Source organism: Stegodyphus dumicola, chromosome 2, assembly GCF_044657685.1.
Source record: "Stegodyphus dumicola isolate Sdum_Otavi_A_Nest chromosome 2, ASM4465768v1".
Taxonomy (NCBI): Eukaryota; Metazoa; Arthropoda; class Arachnida; order Araneae; family Eresidae; genus Stegodyphus; species Stegodyphus dumicola.
The window spans coordinates 267,547,225-267,563,399 of NC_140769.1; the positions used below are offsets into that span (position 1 = coordinate 267,547,225).

The 16,175-nt window shown below is 33.3% G+C and overlaps 1 non-coding gene across 1 annotated transcript; it reads left to right on the forward strand.

Moving 5' to 3' along the window:
• Positions 1-7,437: 7,437 nt before the first annotated feature.
• On the forward strand, positions 7,438-7,541 carry LOC146998970 (U6 spliceosomal RNA). The gene has a single exon (XR_015039950.1). It is a non-coding gene; the product is annotated as a U6 spliceosomal RNA (small nuclear RNA).
• Positions 7,542-16,175: the final 8,634 nt, after the last annotated feature.

Sequence of the window (16,175 nt, forward strand, 5' to 3'; positions counted from 1 at the left end):
ACGGCACGCCAGCACAAGAAGCTATATTACATAAAGGATACTTTAAATATAGTCTTTAAAAGGAAAACTGACTAAAACTATATATATATATACAAATTATTAAATATTTGCATTATTAGAAGACAAATATGTATGATTAAAATAAATTTGGGATATGCGACCTCCAGAAAATCGTTTCGCAAATGAATGAAACTAAAGTTTTTAAACGCCGGAAATAAGAGCAGGTGCAACACAGACACGTCTGATTACTTCCAATTCCCCCCTCCATGAGGCTCGCGTCGGCGAAGAATAGGGATAATAGAAGGGCTAGGTCATTTCTTTGTTCGACACCTCGCCGAATCCTCATAAAAGGGAAAACTCTCCCTCCTCATGAAACGGAGGTCTTACTTCCTACCTCCATGTCATGAAAGGGGGGATTGGAAGTAATGTGACGTGTCTGTGTTGCACCTGCTCTGATTTCGCGCGTTTAAAAACTAGTTTCATTTAGTTGCGAAACGATTTCCTGGATCTATCTAGTAATCTGACGATTCCTGGCGAAGGCGTTTTTCATTTCTCATCTTCCCTGCTTCCAGTTGACCTAATTTCTTTACAATGTGTGCACTACTATTTGCATCCAGAATAAAATCTAATGCGTATAACGAAATATTGTTATAATAGTAAGATCAGCATATCACCATTGACCAAAAACGGGACACTGCAATTGTAGAAATGGGACAAGGGGCAGTTATGGAAAGTGAATTTACAACCTTTTTGATGGATGTCTTTCTTACACTGAGCTATGGGAAAACATTTTTGGTGAGGTGGTATCTTTTATTTGAATAGAGAAAATGGTCTGAATTAAATTAAAATGGTCTGAAATTGAAGCTTCAAGTAAAAAGACGATAGAAAGTGTTTTGTGACATAAATTTGTTAAGCTTACTATTATTCTTCCAATATCTGAAGATACAAAAATTTAGGCACACAGATCGAAGTAATGTGTACCATGCTGCGCCACCATCATGCTATGAATATTAATGTTACTCAGAAATTTTTCCTCTTTCACACTTCATTATAAAAACGTATTAAACTCAATAATACATTTTTGCATCCCAGCAGCTTCATTGCTTATCCTAATCTCTTATAATAAAAATATTTTTTCAACATTTAGGAAAAATGCTAATACTTCACTAGACCACAGTCGAACACTCATTAAAAACTGTGACTCAAAATTAAAAAAAAAAAAAAAGAAGTTAATGGAACAATGCTTAGTTAATCAATATAATTAGTAAATAATAAGCAATGAAGTATAAATTAAATAATTCATAAAAATATTAGGAACTTAATTAAAGTAATGCTTATGATAAGTTTTTTGCTAATATGATGAATCAGTTTCACACCAAAATGTCGTAATCATTTATTCTAGAGTTCCGATTGAATTACGATTTCGTTCAAAAACGAAGAATAAGGCCTAGTTTTCTATCAGATACAGGAATGTTCTTCTTATTTCAAGCATAATACTCACAATTTTTATAGCAATTTGAATACTACAGTGTGATTAATAATCGATTAACCTAACTCCGTAATTGTTTTGACATAATGATATTGATATAGAACCGCAGGCTATGTACAATAATTTAACAAACCATAAAGGAACAAAATTATCATTTTATCAAAACAAGATGGCCACGAGAAGTCGGTAATGCATTATCTCTGGACAGCTTAAAATGAATAAATTGCAGACTGAAAGTCTCTTTATATAGAAAGAGATAGTTAGATACTACATAATTGAAATATATATATGTATATACAATTATGTTGTAACGGTAGTAAAGGTTTTAATATTTTGATATTTTTTTCCTTTAAATTTTTTAAGTTCAAAAAACAAATGATACACAGACGAAGCTTAAAAGCTTCCTTTGTTTTCTGTATAAAAATCATTTCAGAATTGACATTTAATTTTTATTAACAGTAAAGGTGTAGTTCAGCAAGTTAGCTGCAACACATATTATTTGTATAATATTTTTAGGCATTTTTTTAATTTTATGAAGTTTTTTTGAAGTTTCCAATGTAATCTGAAATGTTCAGGCTAGTCAGCCCTTCCAATCAGATTTTCAAGTTTCTATCAGGTCTAATATACAAAACTCATAACGAAAAGTACCTAGCGGTGCCTTATGTGAAAATCTGGTCGTCTAGGCAAAAAGGGGGGGATACTTTTTTCCTGTTATGATGTCATAGGCAGTGTTAAAAAATCGTATTATACGAATCAATTTATTTTAAGTGCACTTAAATGAGATTTATGACACATTTAAGATAAAATCGAGAATGCAATCCCAAAACTTCAAAGCTTAAATAATTATTCAAAATATGCTTCAAAAATATTCATTAATTAAAATTAATTATTCAAAGTTTCAGTTGAAAACATTTAAATAATAACTACGAAATGAGTAGCATAAAATAACTTACTTTCTTGTAAGATGAACTGGAATAGGAGTAGCGATTGTCAGCTTTCCTTTTTCTATCCATCTGTCTATGACTGATATAGAAAATCAGGGATAAAATAGATAGAGAAGAAATGAATATGCGTTAATGAACGTGTAATAAAACTGAAATAAAAACGAATAAAAGAATGAAAATTATGATTAAAAATTATGATAGGATGATTTTTTGTTTTGTTATTGCGACAAGGCCTCGCGGGTTATCTGCCTAAAGGGACGGATGCCTTCGTGGAGGACTTTCTAAAGGATATTGGCTAGTATACACGTTAAACATGGGCAAACCACGAAAGCGCCCATGCAGCTAGCTTGTTCTCGGGATTCGAGCCTCGGACCGAACTAGCAGTGTCCAGCGACTTTACGACTCGGCCGCTAGTGGGCCTAAGGTAGAATGAAATAACTGATGTTGTTTAAGAATAAGGTTTCGTTTGTTTGATCAGGGTAAAGCACGCCACGGCTATTTGCCTATATAGAAATAAGAAACAAATGTGATATACGTATTAGGTAGAAAATAATGCGCAATATATCTTTTGTTGTGCAATACATGCACATAATTGCTGTACAATACATAATTATATAAATATATATAATTATATAAATATATATAATTATGTATGAAATTATTCCATATCCGACGTTTATTAAAAATGGCGTTATAAAAGTATGTTACGAATTACATTAGTTTTCCAAAGGATTTTAAAGAGTATCACCCAGATTCCTTATGCGGTGGTCTTCAAACTTTGTGAACTCAAAGACCTCTTAGAACCTATACGGTTTGTTCGGGGAACCCCGTTATATATAACCTTAGAAATATATATATTAAAATACCTATATTACCCTTCGAAAATATATCTTAAAATAACCATATTACCCTTTGAAAAATATATCTTAAAATACCCATATTACCCTTAGAAAAATATATCTTAAAATAATGCGTAAAGTATGTCAATATATTTCATGTACTTTAAGTAAAGACAATCAAGATTATTATATATTATTAAAACATTTTAACATAAAATTAATATAATCTTCTTATTAATATTATTAACTTTGTGCTTCATATGTCACATACACTTGCATCAATAGTTAGTGACTGGGGTTTTACTTGTATTTAAATGCGAGTCTGGTTTTATTGATGTTATCTGGAAGCCGCATTTTATACTCTGCATTTAATTTGTTTCTGAATTTTGTTATTGTTGCCAAATACGTGAAGGAAAATTTTTCGTTTTGCAATTTGTTCCGAATGGTATTAAAACATAGCGTCGAATCTGTTGATATTTTGTTAATATTGTAGGGTTTATATTTATTTTAACTAACATTTATTTTAAGTTTAAACTATCTTTCCTGTCAAGCCTTACTTTCCCCTGGAATTGCCAATGCCAGAGTATGTAAATTTTAGTAGAACGCGCAAGGATTCAAATTGTCAGCGGAAGTAATCTGAGTTAAATAGAAGGGAAACGAGTTCGAAAGTGTGCTTTCTTGCTTCACGAGCGTGGAGGTGGTTAGTTAGAAATTGAAGAACCACGCGTTTCGGCCTGTGTGCTTGCCTCGGCAGATTGTTAAATCTTTCAACGTAATATTCAGAAGTTTGCTGAATTGTCAGCGGTATCTTAGAACGCGGTTAGGTTAGTTACGTTTAGAGAGCCTCGTAGTTAGTCACTTGTTACTATTCTCTTTTTAGTTTTCTTATTTTTATTTTACCGACGGGTCGGCGTAGTTTGTGAGCGTCAAGAGCACGCATCTGTAATTTCTAAAGTTGAATAAAAAAATGATTTAAACACTTCTCAAGACTTTGTATACTTTCCAGTTCATAGCAGTTACCACTATTGTTGCGTGCAGGTTGGGAGCGCGTAACATTACAATATATTCTTGTTTCTTCATTGGCAATTTTCCTAATTTATCATAGCACTCGAACGGCGTTTTATCCAATGATTCTTTGTTTTCTACTTTGGGAAATTTTCTCTTGTAGTTTTCTTTCAGCTGAAAAAGGTGCTCTATTATTCTTTTTTTATGATATCGTCTAAATGCAATTCCTTTTCCAGTAGAAAATTGTTTAGTTTTTCTAAGCACAGCACGCCATTCACTTTAATATATGTTATTTGCTGAATTTTTATTTTGACTTGCGGAACTTCAGGGTTACTCGCGGAACCCCGGAGTTCCGGGGAACACAATTTGAAGACCATTGCATTATATAATACAGGTATACTTATATGTACTTCATTGCTGATATTTATAGGAATAATTGACACATATGTTGTTTTAAAATAGTTCATTTCTGTTTTTCGCTATAAGAAGGACCCAACTATAAAAAATGTGTAATTGTAAAGACAAAAAATTAAATTAAGGGAAACAAAAAAAAAAAAAAAAAAGAATGTCCAACTTATTAATCTCCATATGTAACAGTTTATCTATACACATAATATTTTAACTATAAACGCAAGTTAGTTGCTTACCCACAGAAAGATTTCAAATATGTCAGGACCAGAATAACAAAAATTAGTCTTAAAAATTTTTTTGTAAAAACGTCAACATTAGTTTAATAATATTTTCTCGCATAAATTACATAAAATTTTCCTTTACATCAACTGTAGGAATTCTGGCGAAAATACCTTAATCGGCTGTTTTACAAAACGTCTCAAGAGATAACGGTGCAGCATCGGGGTTTTTCGGACTCGACATCTAATCTTAATCGAGAAATAGTCCTTGAATCGCGAATGTCAACAATAACTTCATATTAACATATTAAATATGCAAAGGATGTTCAGAATTTTAAATACGTTTAAGGTCACTCGAAAGTTTTAAATATCTCCAGAAGGAGAAAAAGGCCAGTTATCGAGCTAAGTACTTAATATAAGAATGAAGGTTCATAAGCAATATTCATTGAATGGGTACGAAAAATTCCAGAATATATAAAAAGTCATTTACACCACAAACGAAATTTTAAAACATGCAATTAAAAATGCCAAAACGTACGAAAATACGGAGAATAATTTGCCATCGAAAAGTTGAGAAAAATAAGAAAAAAGGTAATATCTAAAACTAATTTGCGTTTCCAAGTAAATTTTGACCGAAAATTTCTCAAATATAGAAAACAGTGCCATTGGTTTGTCAACAGGAATTCCCTAATTTCTGACAGTCTTCCAGCTAGGGCAGGTAATAATGTCGAAGATGGAGTAATCCCAAAACATGCTATTTATTTCTTTTAAAATTTTAAGAAATCCATAAATGTGCTAAAAATATTGTTTAAATTTAAATGATATTTTCTAGGCATAGTAATGCCTTTTTCAGGTCCTTTTCTCGAATCAAGAACATTTTTACTGCGAATTTCTGTCTGATACTTCAGATGGTCGAAAATGGTTCTGCCACGTGGTTCTTAACTTGAGTTCCTTTGTTCCTATTTAAAGGATTTTTAGGGCATAATTTAAAATATGCGGCAAGTCCCAAATTACTGTTACAGAACGTTTTTATCCATTTAAATTTATGATCCATTTTTTAAACTGTATAAAAGTTTGCTCTATATTAATTCCAGCAATTCGGGCGACAAGCTCTTAATCGACTGCCTGCAGAACGCATTAAAATACAACACTATTGAAGAAGGAATAAAGGGAAAAATGTACTATTTGCCCAAAATCATCTTGCTAATCCTGTTCAAGTGAGTTAGCCACAGCTAGCTCAGTTTGTTAAGAATAATGCTCTCAACAGGAAAGTGACATGCATTACGATCGCAAATGGGAAAGAGTGGCAACGATCTTATAGTGCCTTCTTTAAAGTAACTGACTAAAAGAGGATTCATAATTGCTGAGATTATTATGAAATTATTACACATGATATAAGATATTTACAATACTGCTGTTAATTATATTGCACAGATAAATTTAATGCTGTATCGTTTATATCACAAACATATCTCAGTTTTATTTCTAATTTAATTTTTTCCCAGATATAATACTCTGAATGTAAAATACATCACATTCAAACAAAAGTTCAAAACATTCACATTAAAACATTTTTCAGGTGTTAAAAAAAGACCTGAAACCTTTCTAAGAAGACAACTCCAGCTCCAAATGAATTGGATTGAAAGTTGGCATCACGGACAGCGTGACTTTCGGTAATGTTCTTAATGCAGCGCGCTGATAATTTTAATAACTTTAATTGCATGTGGGAAAATTAATTTATGCAAATGCTTACAGCCTAAATCTTATTTAATCATTGCTACACATTATTATATTAGAAGACCATCAGTTCGCTTTCAGAAATGCAATGCATTAGCATATAAAATATTTGAGCGTGATTCTTGCAGATATGTCCTATTACAAAACTGATCAAAACAGTTAAATAGCATTATTAGTCAAGCTCAATTAGAGTACTGATCAAAGCAATATAAATTCAAAGATGAAATGTGCTAACATATCAGTTAAGTATCGGGTTTCTTACGGTTATGGCAAATTAAAGAACCGATAAAAAGAAATTAAAAATTAAAAAAATATGAATTCGGGTTTTTATGGATTTTTCAGACGACAGACGAGAGAATGTCTTTGGTTTTCCGATGTTTATCAGTTGAAAAGATCAATTTAGTTGCATCGTAAAGACAGCGAATTTTAATTTGTTCTACACGCGTGTGTGCAGCTGGTCTTAGACTTTCAGGTGTGCACATTCCATTATGCAGCCGTCATTAAAGTGGCGCGCACACTGGACATTGGAGATTTTTGCTTCTTGAAAAAATTGTCTGCATTGTGGAAGTGAGTTCCCCAGAGCACTGTGAGATGACAGTATATTTATTTTTTTTGATGATTTGGGGGTAAATTGTTTAGGTATTTCGGTCCAGAAGTAAAGGTTTCCATGCCTTTAACTTAACGGTCCTGATTTTGTGATAGTATCTGATATTATAGCTCGTTTTAATCTAGAAAAATGGTATCTTTCAAAATGCCTATATATTCCAAGCATTAGTTTTTCATAATTAGCTCCCTTAATTTGGCGCATTTCAGTTCCTAAAATTTGCGATACAGAGAAGATTAGCATGGCCTCTGCGAAAGGATGGCCTTTTCATATTATTACGCTCAACGCATTTTATTATTCTAATGTTAGCGCATTTATATACGGTGCAAATAATTTTCAAGTCTTCAACCCAAGAATACAATTTCTTGATATATAATCTACTTCATCTAAGTGTATTATGTTTCAACTATATTTTGTATTTCTTATGTAGCAAACAACTTTTTCATGTTTGTTTAGCTTAGATACTAATCTAAGTTTCACAAATTCGTGGTTTAGCGCATTTACTGAAATACCCTCAGATGCGGTCAGGTCGTAAATTTAGAACCCCTTTTTTTTACAGGGGGGCTGAAAAGGAAGGGATAATCTTGCTCCTGGTCTTGAGAAAATGTGGTCAGTGTTTAAACATCTAACTTCTCTACATTCAGTTTTATACACAGGAAAATACAAATTGAATTCTTCGAATGAATGCAATTTTGTACAATGAAAATGTATTACTTAACGATAAACTGTAAGATAAATAACATCTTTTTTTAAAGCCATAGGTGTAGAAAGACAGATATTTGTTACACGAATGAATTTTTAGTAAATATTAAGTTTTACATTTCGAATGCTGTGTTCCATGTATGCGAAGTAGCTGAGTATGTGAGAGAATAGTCATAACCGAATGGCTTTCAACCTTTTCACGTCTAAGGACTGTTTCTCAATTACATTGTGGTCGCTGCTTTTTGGTTAATTTTCTAATAACATATAAATAATAATTCTTTTTATTTGAGACTTATGAATAAAATAACGCAAACTAGACTCCAGAAAATTCTTAAGAATGAAGTTAAATAATACTGAAAAATACATCATTGATGCACTTTTGTGTTTTATATGTAGTAGTATTAACTACTACTATAATCCTTAAATGGAAATCCTTAAATTATATATATCTATGTATAGGTATATATAAATGGAACCAAATATGGAACAAGGTATAAAATATCTTTATTATACAATGTTCATTAACATACGTATATTTACGTAATATGAATATAAATAGTTAGGTTTCGTACATATATAATTTATTTTTATATTTTGTATTTTTTGTATTAGATTCAGTATTGTATAAGTAATATCTGAAATTTAATTTGTTCTCTTTTTGGGTTACGACTTTAAGTGAGAAAGAATTGTTAGCGCCTTCATATGGATTACGTTATATACAATCAGTTAGGATCCGACTTTTCCCTTCTTTTAATCATTACATATATTGAAATACTACTTGATAAGGTATACATAAAATATAGCAGTTTTTTAAGCTACTTATTTATATAGCTATTGGTTGGTCTCGTTTGATTGATTATAGCAAAGCATTCGACGGTTTTTTGCCTAAGGGTAAGGGTGCCTCGTGGAGAACTTTCTAAGCAAAACTGACTCTTATGCACGTTACACGTGGGGAAAACCTCGAAAACGCCAATACAGCCATTCTGTCGATCCGGATTCGAACCCCGGATCGACCTGACAGAGTTCAACGACTTTACAGCTCAGCCGCTAGTGAGCCACACACACACACACACACACATATACATTAAATAGTATTTACATGTCGTTTATAAAGTATAATTGAGTGCAATTTAATCATAAAGAATTAGAAAATATTCTACGGAATTACTTCACTTCGTAGACTTTTTGTTAAGCTTTACGATATTTCTTAAAGAGAATCTCAATGCTGGTTCCATTTCCAAGCTGTTTATGTACCTTATTTTTCATGCTTTGAATTATATTTAGAAAATTATTTCACTTGGTTATAGCTGAAAATGCAGTTTTTTTATTGAAGAATTTAAGGGTAAGAAGAGAATTATGCCCTTTTCTAATTATTCTAGAAGCATTTAAATTTTTTTTAAAAAAAAAGCGTACATTAATACGGATCACTGAACTAAAATGCTCGATACAAGTCAGATTAATTAGCTACTAAATTTTGATTTTCGTTGAGTAAAAATGAATTCATCTGCATTCTATAAGAAAGTAAATATTCAAAAAATGTTCTCTTTTTTTTTCCTATTCTCGCAGTCATAATATTTTTTTAAATATTCAGCTAATTCATATTCAAAAATCCATTACCATAAGTAATAAATCGATACAGTAAATAAATAATTAAAATCAATTAAATGGAATTTTAATTGATTTTAATTGCCATTTTCCCTCTGATAAACCCCTATTTAGAGTTCAATAGCAGTCGATCAGCTTTTGTTGGGGGTTCATTTTTCTTTATGGTATGCTTACGTTATATATGATTGTATTATGCATTGCTCATACTCGTCAATTGCAGCTTTTAATATTTTTTGGAAAAAAATCAATATGAGAATCCAGAAAATGATTCTTAGCGACGCTAAAACTATTATTACTAGGCACTCTCATGCCACAGTGTTTAAAAAAATCCCATTGTTTAAAGGTAGATTCTATGCTAACATTTTAATCTAAAATTAAAAGCTGCGAGTCAAAATTAAAGGGGTTGCTCTTAGAAAGCCTCAATTAGAAGCAGTTATTGGAAATGTTAATCAATACTTATAATCTTACAAATTAAACACTTATTCTCTATTTGATCACGTTTATGGCAAACAGATATTCGTCATTCATAAAGAAAAGAAAGGTGAATCAAAATGAGTTATATTCTTGTTTTTCCAACTGCAAAAACATCTTAAGATACTATCGGATTTAATCTTTAAATTATTCCAGTAATAATCAGAACAATGGGGATCATTATTCTTAACTATAATTTACTAATGCAAATCCTATTTTGGTTTCAAATGGCTTTCATTAATTACGTTAATGATATACTGATATACTGACACTGAATGACACCTGAAAACACTTTTTTTAAGAAATATATCTCCCCTTATGATCACTGACACAGCCGTTTACTTTCCCCTTCCGTAATTAACGTCAGTCTCCTGACGTTAATCCGCATTTGCCAAGCCACACATTTACTATATACTTTGCAAGTAATTTTCAAGTCTTTATCGCAAGAATACAATTTCTTGATATATAATTTACTTGATCTATGTGTATTATGTTTCAGCTTTAATTTGCATTTCCCATATAGCAAACAAAATTTTCATGTTTGTTTAACTTAGATACCAATCCAAGTTGCGCAAAAGCATTTATTCTTCTATTTCCATCCAAAGGTCTCGGAGCACAACACCAGCTAGAGATCAAAACTCCTAGCGGATCAAACCTCAAGAAACACCAGCGGTGTTCGATGTGTCCTAAAATTTATATTTCGATATTTTGAAAGTTGAAACAGTCATACTCCATTCCTTGTTATCTTAACTCAGGGGCGCCCTTTGCAGGTGTTCGGATTGTGCTCTGCACATAGCTCCTGATGGGAAGGGGCGTTATTTCAAGAAAGTTTATACTAATTAAATTGGCCTGGGTTCGAATTCCGGAGAGGGCATGGTTGTAACTGTCCTTCCCTTCATAGGAGGCAATGGTGGCCATCTATTGGTGCTTCCATAATGATCATCACTTCTGGCCCCTGTTAGACACGGCTAATGGCTAATTAATAAAGCATCCGGCCATTAAAATAATAACAATCTCTACATATAACAAGAAAGAGTGTGTGTCTTTCGTTAGTGGTGTGCGTTAGCTAATAGACACAGGGCTACGACATTTGGTACATAGGTGCATCTAGCCAAGAGCCAGTGCACCTCCAAGCGATTTTTTTCAAAATTAGAATCAGAATTTTTTTAATTTTATCTTTTTTGATGAAATCGCATCATTTTGAATAGTTTCATTAGTTTAGAAATATGGTTTTGGCTACAGTTCTTAATTCAATGCTTTGTATACTGGACTGCTGACTGTTGAAAATCATCACTGTTGCCACTTGGAAAATGGGAGCTATAATTCCGTGCAGTTTTTAAATTTAATTTTTCTTTTGGATACTGGACGTTTGGTGAGAGAAGGCAAGCGGAAGTTATTTAATTTATTTATTTGCGTATTTAATATTTGTATTAAGGGAAATGCTTATTTCATTGTAATTGTATATGTAATACATTTTTATTTAAATTTGAGTCCTTTTTTTACATATATATATAAAATTGTTCTGTAGAGTAAAATTCTGTGCAGTTTTAAATTTAATGTTTGTTTTTTCCCTTTAGGCAATTTTCCTATAAATTTAAAAGTTAAACGAAGCCTGGCCGCGTAGCTGCTTGTAATAAATAAACAAAACGACTACCTTATGTTTAGGCACAAAAACTTTCTGCCATATAGAATCGATAGAGTTTTGATTACTACAGAATTTTATTTCGAGATTTCATCGTTGATCGTCATTTTCGTGGTTTTTCCCGTGTATAATATGTATACGAACTAGTTCTCCTAGTCCTTCACGAAGGCATCGTGGATGATCCTCAAGCAGTTAGCCCTCAACGCTTTGTGCTATTCGCATAAACCAACCTGAACTCAGAAAAGACAGATGAAACATCGCTTCATAAGGTTATTGTATCTAGTTTCTATAGCAAACAGATCACAAAGCAAAGAATCGCTGTCTTGTTAGGTTCACGGGAATCCGCATGGTCGTTTTTACATGCTGCTATAACTTTACCTTCAGAACGCCTTGCGAAATAATGCTCAAGCATAAATGTTCTTTCTGTTTAAAAAAGTTCATGATCATTTTGCACCAATCAAACTGTTTTTATAGCTAACAGCCTGAACTTCAACTGAAATTTCAAGCGATATATTTCTTATAACAGTATAAAGATTAAATATAGTACCTAAATTATATTTAAAGTAAATAGATAACTTAAATATATCTATTTATTTACTGAAGCAATTTGACATTAACATACCATTTTCAAAGTTTTTGAAGGTCTGCTGTTCACGAATTTCAGTTCACCCTGCAGAATCGAGATTCCAGGCTTTTATAGTGTTTTAGAATTCAACTTGCATGTTCTCATGAATCAATACAAATTAGCAAAATATGGACTCTCCTACTTCCGAGGTTTGTGGGCAATGCAGATACTTTTAAGCAGCACTGGGAATTTACCAAAGGAAACGCTCAAGCAAGCATATTCGTTTCGTAGAGAATCGATTCTAAATTAAAATACCAATGTTTCGCATCTTAAGCTACATGGAAACTAATGAGACAAAAAGCGTAGGGAAATTTCAATCGAAATTCGGTATCGAGTTTTAAAGTGCATTTTAAAACCTATGATCTCTCCCTTAAGTTTACGTTTTATTACTCTGCATTTTAAGAACTCAGTCAGGAACTCAGCCAGAAACTCAGTCAAGAGAGACTAAAATTTAAATAGTTTTATTTTTTTCCAACAAGATATGAAATATATGTATAATAGAATGTCTATGATCACAGGTAACTTGAACCGAACCCACCCGGAAAGAGAAAATCGGAAATTCAATTAATAAAAACAAAATTAAAAATGGTTTTAACTTTTTTTCAAAAAGATTTTCTGAAATTGTTTATTATAAATTCAAAAATAAGTACGTAATTGCTACATTTAAAATTTAAAAAAAAGTCCATTAATAGAAAATATTTTTTTTCCTACAATAAAACAAGTAATCCACGTAAGTGTTTATGAAAGACATTCGTAAAAAACAAAGAAATAAACGAAGTGTTTCGAAATTCACACAAATTATGAAAATTTGATAAAATTAAAATATTTTATCAAATTTAATATATTATTTTTTCTTTATGAGGCACTAGTTCTTTTTTTAAAGAAATTGTAACCTTTTTTTTTGTGATTCTTATAATTCTATCATCCGTAACATGACTCGGCACATTTTGATAAAAGAAAAAATAGAATAAAAGATCGAAAGGCTAAGTGGGGTTCCAGGACCTTGCTCCTAATACCCAAGATCTTTGCATAAAGCTTCAAATAATAGCATACCGTGTTTTTCTAATTGTATATTCAATACGTAAGTCTAGAATTTATGTAAAGTTTCTCTGTAAATGTATTGTTAGACTGGCTTCTGATGCGGGCCAACCGATAGCCCAGCAAGTAAAGTAGTGCGGCAAAGCAATACCGGTCAAAGCAATACCGGTCAAAGCAACACCTCCTAGAACTAACTCAGTTAGTTCTAGTTAGTAACTGTTATTAACTAGTTAGTAACTAGTTAGTAACAGTTAGTAACTGAGTTAGTTCTAGGTGGTGTTGGTCAAAGTCACTGACGAAGTTCTCGTGCTCCTTCCACTTTTCCCTGTATCTCTTCCTGCATACAGCTTCATTATCGCTAAATTTTAGATTGTCCGTTTCCTTTTTATTGTCATCTCAGCAACACGCTCATCGCAACAATCTTTATTGTTCTCCCAATCTGCAGCACGGATGATTTTTTTCGTCTCTGAAAACCTGAAAAATGTAGCTCGCTGTTTTCTACATTTAAAAATTCCGAAACATGTCTTCTCCTCCTTTTATCTTCTGAAATATGCCTAAGAATTCATTGTCAGTTGGCGCTTGACTGTTACTCTCCTGTTTAATACACGTAAACAATGGATTTTACCATAGGTGAAGGATTCTCACACTTTTTTAATTTGTTACCACATAAATAAGAATCAAATATATATGTACCAGCATGCCCCAATTTATCTACTAAAAAGAGGGCCATTTTAATTCATTTAAATCTTTTGGGTAAACATTATACCACCAGAAAATATGAATTGTATTGCTAGTGGAACACATACGAGACTTTTAGAAACCCCAAAAGCACAATAAAAAGGCGATGGGACATTTGCAATTTTCCATTACGCATCAGACCAAAATAGTGAGATAGAAGAAAGACCGAAAGATCAGTGAGTGCTAGAAGGATACGCAAATGTTTCTTATTTTTGTTACACTTTTTCTTATATTACTTTATCTCACCAATGAATCCCTTAAATTCATTACCTGCTTAGTTGATAAAGACAGGCTGAGTGGGTAACGATCATGTATAGTAAGGGTTAAGTGATATAAACTCACTTAACCCTTACTATACATGATCGTTACCCACTCAGCCTGTACTTTACATGATACCAAAGAAAGTGAGAAAATTTAACAAATCTTCTTAATTTTATATCGCATGATGGAATTTTCCTAAGAAGTAAACATCTGATCGGTTTTCAGAGCTGCTCACTTGAATTGTAGTTTGGTTTGATTTATTTAATTACGACAAAACTCCCAAGGGCTATCTGTCTAAGTACAGGGACGCCTTCGTGGAGGACTTTCTGAGGGCCACTGGGTCGTATGCACGCTACACATGGGGAAACAGCGAAAACGCTCATGCAGCCAGCCCATTCGCCTGAAATTTGTACCAAAGACTGAACTATTAGTGTTCAGCGACTTTCCCCCCTCGGCCACTGGTGGGCCCAATTCAAGTGTAGAAATATTAAAGTTCAATTATAGAACGTAAACTTATAAGTTATTTCTCCCGCCTTCTTAGCATGCCTTCGTGGTGTAATGGCCAGCAAACTCGGTGCGTATTCGAAAGGTCGGAGGCTCGAGTCCGGCGAGAGCATTGCTCATTTTTCGAGACTCTTGCTTCGAAATAATCTAATGTCTCTACAAACTTAATGGATAAATACAGTTCCTGTATGTTTGACAAGGGAATTTTATACCATTCTTCCTGCAAAACGGTGGCAAGTTCAGATAACGATGTTGGCGGTGGATAACGAGAACGCACTTTCCGTTCCAAAGTAGACCACAAAGGTTCGATAATATTCAGGTCTGGTGACTGTGGTGGCCAGGGGAGATGGGACAACTCATCCTCGTGCTCAGAAAACCAGTCCTGGAAAATGTGAGCTGTGTGAACAGGGGCTTTGTCGTCTTGGAAGACACCATCACCATCGGGGAACAAAGTTTGTACCATGGGATGAACTTGATCGGCCAAAATGTTCAGATAAGTCTTGGCAGTCATGTGCCCTGACACAGTTATCATGGGGCTAGCAGAGAACCACGATATGGCTGCCCAAACCATAACAGAACCCCCGCCATGTTTCACTCTTGGCAACAAGCAGTCTGTATTATAGGCTTGAGATGGCGTTCTCCAGACGTAAACTCGGCCAGAAGTGGAAAACAATGTGAAAGAAGACTCGTCAGACCATATTACTCGCTTCCACTGCTCTATAATCCTGGCTTTTATGACTTAAACACCACCTTTTCCTGTTACGGGCATTAGCATCACTGATGAGTGGCTTCTCAATTGCAGCACGGCCAGCAATTCCCTGTTTATGAAGCTCCCTTCTAATTGTTTTGGTACTCACAGGGTACGGTAATACAACATTTATTTCAGCTGTAACTTTTGCAGCTGTGGTCTTCTTATTTTTCGTCACAATTGCCCTTAATGATCCTCTGTCACGATCACTCAGGACACACTTTCGTCCGCGCTGTGATTTAGCAGATGATGTTTTTCCGCTTTTCAAATATGCGGAATAAATCTTCGATACAGTACCTCTTGAAACACTAAACACCTCGGCTACCGTGCTTACGGAAGCACCTACCATACGTGCTCCAACAATTTGCCCACGTTCGAAGTCTGTTAACTCACACATAATGCAATGACAACCTTACATAACAGTACTCCGACAACAACTGAACTGTTTAGCACATTTACGAAGTTGTATAGGTAGCGTCAGTAGTCAAAAACGCCAGCGCCACCTACATATTTCATTAAAATCAATCTTTCTTTTCAAACATGCATTTCACAAGGTATTTCCATATTTTTGTCCATCTACTGTATGTTGCCATC